This window comes from Lithobates pipiens, unplaced genomic scaffold (assembly GCF_037356315.1).
Source record: "Lithobates pipiens isolate NorthernLeopardFrog02 unplaced genomic scaffold, aLitPip1_a1.2 Scaffold_19, whole genome shotgun sequence".
Taxonomy (NCBI): Eukaryota; Metazoa; Chordata; class Amphibia; order Anura; family Ranidae; genus Lithobates; species Lithobates pipiens.
The window spans coordinates 73,967,209-73,973,208 of record NW_027507764.1 but is presented as its reverse complement, the minus strand read 5'-3'; positions in this window follow the sequence as shown (position 1 = coordinate 73,973,208).

Genomic DNA, 6,000 nt, shown 5'->3' with positions numbered 1-6,000 from the left:
CTGCGTTACTGGGGAACCCTGCAGGGAAGTTTTGGGAGCTATCTGTACCCATGTACATGCTTTTAAAGTCTTTAAAGTGTTCGCTATACACAGTTTGAACATCTGTAATTTTTAATGTATTTGCACAATAGTGTTTCTCCTTGTTTCACCCTTGAAGGAGGAGGACATTATAGACTCCGAAATGCGTCGGTGTGAAAAAGAATGCATAATTATACTGTGAAATTACACACTGTATTAGTATTAACAGATGTCTAAACACTTCATGCTTTTATACATTTATGTTCTATGATCTTTATATTTCATTTGAATAAATGTTTCATAAATAGCATATATATATATATATATATATATATATATATATATATATATATATATACATATATACATAAATATTTATATACATAAATATTTAAATCCTTTTTTGTAAAAATGTGTGCCTTAAAAGTCCATCATATAGGGGACCCCTTTCTTTATACTTTTTCTTTCCCACTAGCAGTTCATCATCATCTGAAATATCAAACTGCTCATCTTCACTCTAATTTGAAGAGAACATATCCTCATAATCCCAGATTTGAGATGTGATGATGACAGGTACCCTGGCTTTACTAACAGGTTTATGGCCCTTCCTTTTCCTTAAAGCGGGAATAAACCCGCTGAGGTTTTTTTTATTCTGACCTGCAAGGGAAAAGTCATAATGAGCTAGTTTGCACCGCATACAAGCTCATTATGAAATACTTACATTAGAACAAGGCCCCAACATTGCGCCCAATCCACGCCGAGGGAGCTGACATGTTCCCTTGGCGTGTCTTCCGGGTATCGCAATATCGTCACTCCCGCACATGCACGCTGGAGATTTCTTTCCGGCGGGGTCTGGCGTCTGCCAGACTTTCAGCCGAGAATCCCCTGTGCGCAAGTGCCATTGCAGTCAGCGGCGCATTGCCAGGGAAATATCTGCTAAACCATACAGGTTTAGGAGATATTTTTGTTACCTACAGGTAAGCCTTATTATAGGCTTACCTGTAGGTAAAAGTTATAAAAAAAAGACTATACAACCGCTTTAAGGCATTAATTGATTTGGTCATGAGTGCTGCACACCGCTCTTGCAAATCATCAGCCCGATTAGAAGTTGAACGAACACACTCTGAAGCAACTGCTAGCTGGTCTTTTATTACCTTAACTTCTGGCTCTGCTGTCTCCCTCCGTTGTGATTCAGTATAGATAGCATGAAGGAGGTTCAATCCACTGTGGAAACTGTCCTCTTCTCTGCTTTACTTAAACCCAACCCCTTAAGGCTAAAATCAACAAAATGATCTGGGATTTTATCACCCCAAGTCTTATTCAAGGGATAAGCATGCTTTACAAATTCTTTTGCAAGAGGCTCCCACTCATTGACCCTGGCCCAGATAGGTAAGCTGCATACTTCCTTCTGGCCACCAGAACCCTCTGCAGCCTTGCGTTTCCTAAACAGCTTACGCAGCATTTTTACCTAGCACAAGCTACACAACACACCAAAGATAAAACAGGTCTGCTTTAGTTGAATTATAGTGCAGATCACAGCATGAGCCCCCAATTGTTTTGCTTGTGTCTATCTAGCAAGGTTACTTTGCAGTATAAGCAAGGTAACTCAGACCTCTGCAGTGTGTAAATGTGCTTTTACTGAACAAAAATACTATACATTCAAAACGATTACAATATTAGGAATACAGTCCAAGACTGACAGATATATACAGTGGATATACAGGTAAAAAGTCTACACACCCCTGTTTACCACTTGACCATTGAGCACTTAAACCCTCTTCCTAAGCAGACCAATTTTCAGCTTTCAGTGCTCTCACACTTTGAATGACAATTACTCAGTCATGCAACACTGTACCCATATGATTTTTTTTTTTACACAAATAGAGCTTTCTTTTGGTGCTATTTAATCACTGCTGGGTTTTCATTTTTTATAAATGAAAAAAGACCGGAAATTCTGTAAAAAATAATTTTTCTTTGTTTCTGTTATAAACTTTAGCAAATTAGTAATTTTTCCTAATAAATGTTGGCCAAATTGTATACTGCTACATATCCTTGGTAAAAATAATAATCCAAATTGGTGTATATTATTTGGTCTGTGTGAAAGTTAGAGTCTACAATCTATGGTGCCAAGCACTGAAAATTGATCACACCTCAAGTACTGACGGTCTAGATAATTTCTTGATATTCCAATAAGCCAGGACAGTACAAATACTACCCAAATGACCCCTTTTTGGAAAGTAGGCATTCAAAGGTATTTAGAAAGGGGCATGGTGAGTTTTTTGAAGTTGTAATTTTTTCCCACAATTCTTTGCAAAATCTATTTTATTTTTTTTATTTTTCACAAAAGTGTCATATTATCAGGTTATTTCTCACACACAGCATATGCATACCACAAATTACACCCCAAAATACATTTTACTACTCCTCCTGAGTATGGCACTACCACACGTGCAAGACTTTTACACAGCCTGGCCACATACAGAGGCCCAACATGCAGGGAGCGCCATCAGGCGTTCTGGGAGCATAAATTACACATCTAATTTAATCTACCTCTTACACTTTTGAAGGTCCTAGAGCACCAGGACAATAAAAACTCCCCAAAAATGACCCCATTATGGAAAGAAAACACCCCAACGTATAATCTACGAGGCATATTGAGTCTTTTGAATATGTCATTTTTTTTCTACAAGTTTTTGGAAAATGTGGAAAGAAAATGAAAATGAGAACACATTTTTTACACAAAGTTGTCAATTTTTACAATATTTTTAACACATCGCATGTACAGGGCAAAAGAGTATTGCTGGGATGGATGAGTATTGATAAGTATTGCTGGGATGGATGGATTAGTGCTGAAGTGGGGACATATCAGTGCTGTGGTTGTACACATCCAGCCCACAGCACTTGATCTCTCTGCTCTCTGTACCGATCTGTACAGAGAGGGAGAGAGGAACCATATGTGACGCCGGTTTGTTTGCAAGTGACCGCTCCGTCATTTGACGGAGCGATCACGTGGTAAACACCCGCTATCACGTGGTAAACGCCCGCTATCAACGTGATCTGTGATTAGGGATGAGCCGAACACCTCCCCGGTTTAGTTCACACCAGAACTTTCGAACGGACCAAAAAATCGTGCAAACTTTAGAACCCCATTGAAGTCTATGGGACTCAAACATTCGAAATAAAAAGTGCTAATTTTAATGGCTTATATGCAAGATATTGTCCTAATAAGGGTTTGGGGACCTGGCTCCTGCACCAGGGGTCAATGCCTAAAATGTTTTTAAAAATGGCAGTTTTTTCAGGAGCACTGATTTTAATGACGATTAAAGTGAAAAAAAAAGTGAAATATTCCTTTAAATATCGTGCGTGGGGGGTGTCTATAGTATGCCTGTGAAGTGCCACGTGTTTCCCGTGTTTAGAACAGTCCCTTCACAAAATTACATTTAACGGGAAAAAAAGTAATTTAAAACTGCTTGCAGGTTTTAATGTAATATCTGGTTCTGGCAATATGGATGAAAATCATTGAGAAAAATGGCATAGGTAGCCCCCCTGCCCATTACCAGCCCCTTTTGGTCTTGTAGGGAACCCCGTAACCATATTAAAAAAAAAAAAAGGAAAGGCCTGGGGTCCCCAGGCCCTATATACTCAGAACAGGAGCATGCAGGCGGTGCAAACAAGACAGGGACTGTAGGTTTGTTGTGTTAAGTAGAATCTTTTTGTAATTTGGAACTAGTAAATTTTTAAAGTGTAGCTCCGGTCAAAAAAAATCTATTTTTAAGCTTTTAGGAAAGCATAGGGAAGGGTTATCACCCCTGTATAATTTGTTTTGCCATCCGTCTTTTTTCATCTCACTTCCTGTTGTCTCCTTCCGTTTCCAGGTAGGAGACGTTTGTAAGTTGGAAGTTTGAAAGTAGGGGCCTGCCCTATATGCTCTGCAGAAATGGCGGAACAAGGTGTTGGCGTTGCCACAACACTGTAAGCCCTCAAAGTGACTCTTGGTGGGCGCTGGAGCGCCCTGCTGTGAATGATTTTAAGAATTGTAATTACATGCCATTGTTGAACAGTGGTAGAAAAATTGGGCCTTTGGTGGTTGTGGTGCTGGTGCCACAACACTATAAGTCCTCAAGGTTACTCTCGGTGGGCACAGGAACAGACCCTGCTGTGAAATATTATATCAAGAATTGTAACTGCATGTCCCTGATAAACAGGGCCTGAAAATTAGGTCTTAGGCACTGCTTGCTGGTGCCACAACACTGCAAACTCTCCCAGATACTCTAGTTGGAGTGCAGGAATGAGCCCTGCTGCAAAGCATTGTATCAAAAGTTGTAATTACACGCCCCTGTTAAACAGGGGCTGAAAAATTGGGCTGGTGGCATCACCCAGAACCAAAAATGTTCTTCCAAGATATCAGTGGAGTAGGAAGAGGATAGACAGTCAACATAACAGGACAGTCACTCATCATCAGCATAGGCAGTCTTGAAGGGATGTGATATTTAAAAAAAAAAAAAAAAATATTCGGTTACATCAGCTTCAGGTGCTTGGTAGCTGGTGGTGATCCAAGACTGATTCATCTTTATGAAGGTCAGTCGATCAACCGAGTCGGTGGACAGGCACACCCTGTGATCGGTTACAAAGCCACCAGCGGCACTGAAGGTGCGTTTCGAAAGAACGCTGGATGCAGGACAGGCCAGTAGCTCAATTTCATACCGTGCAAGCTCTGCCCAGTGATCCATCCTCAAGACCCAGTAAGCCAGAGGATTTTCAGTGGGAAAGGTGTCCAAGTCTGACCTTGACCCTAGCTTATTTCTGCACCATGTAAATCAGACGCTGGCAATGGTTGCTGGAACCGATCATACCTTGGGGCTGGGGACTAAAAAATTGTCTGAATGCATCGGTCAGACGGCGACCTTCTCCACCGCTCCTTCTGACCGAAGCCTCAGCAACACGTTGTCCAGGACCAGGAGTTTGTAACCTCCCAGTCTCTGGGAACGTGTTGCACAGACCTTTCTGCAAGGCCTCCCGGAGATGCCTCATCCTCTGCTCCCTCTGCGACGGCAAGATAAGGTCAGCAACCTTACCCTTGTACTGTGGATCAAGGAGAGTGACCAGCCAGTAATGGTCCTTCTCCTTGATCCGAATACGAGGATCCTTCCGGAGGCTTTGCAGGATCAGGGAGGCCATGCAGCGTAAGTTAGCTGAGGCATTCGGTCCGGAGTCCTCTGGGTCACTAAAGACAACATGATCCGCAGCTACCTCCTCCCAGCCACGTACAAGTCCACGGGTTTCTTGGGACTGTAAATCATCCCTACAAGACTGCTCCTGCCCATGCTGAGTGCTAGGCTCCACCTCCATGCTGACACAATCATCCTCCTCCTCCTCCTCTTCCTGTGTGATGGGCGGGACAGCAGGAACACTATCTGGATAAAGGGGGCCTTGAGAGGCAAGGAAGACCTGCTCTTCCTGCCTCAAGTGCCCCGTCCATTATTCCACGCAGTGTATGCTCCAACAGGTGGACAAGAGGTACAGTATCACTGATGCATGCACTGTTACTGCTCACCATCCTTGTGGCCTCCTCAAACTGTGACAAGACAGTACATGCATCCCTGATCATGCCTCACTGACGTGGTGAGAAAAAAACAGAGCTTCCCCTGACCCTGTCCTGGTGCCATAGTCGCACAGGTACTCATTGATGGCCTTCTGCTGCGTGTGCAGCCACTGCAGCGTGGCCAATGTTAAGTTCCACCTGGTGGGCATGTCACATATAAGGAGGTTCTTGGGCAGGTTCAACTCCTTTTGGAGCTCAGCTAGCCGAGCACTGGCATTAAATGATCGGCGGGAATGCACACAGACTTTCCTGGCCTGCTTCAGGACATCCTGTAAGTCCAGGTACCTGCCCAAGAACCGCTGCACCACCAGGTTAAGGACGTGAGCTACACAGGGCACATGGATCAGTTGTCCCTGTCGGAGGGCGGAGAGGAGGTTGGT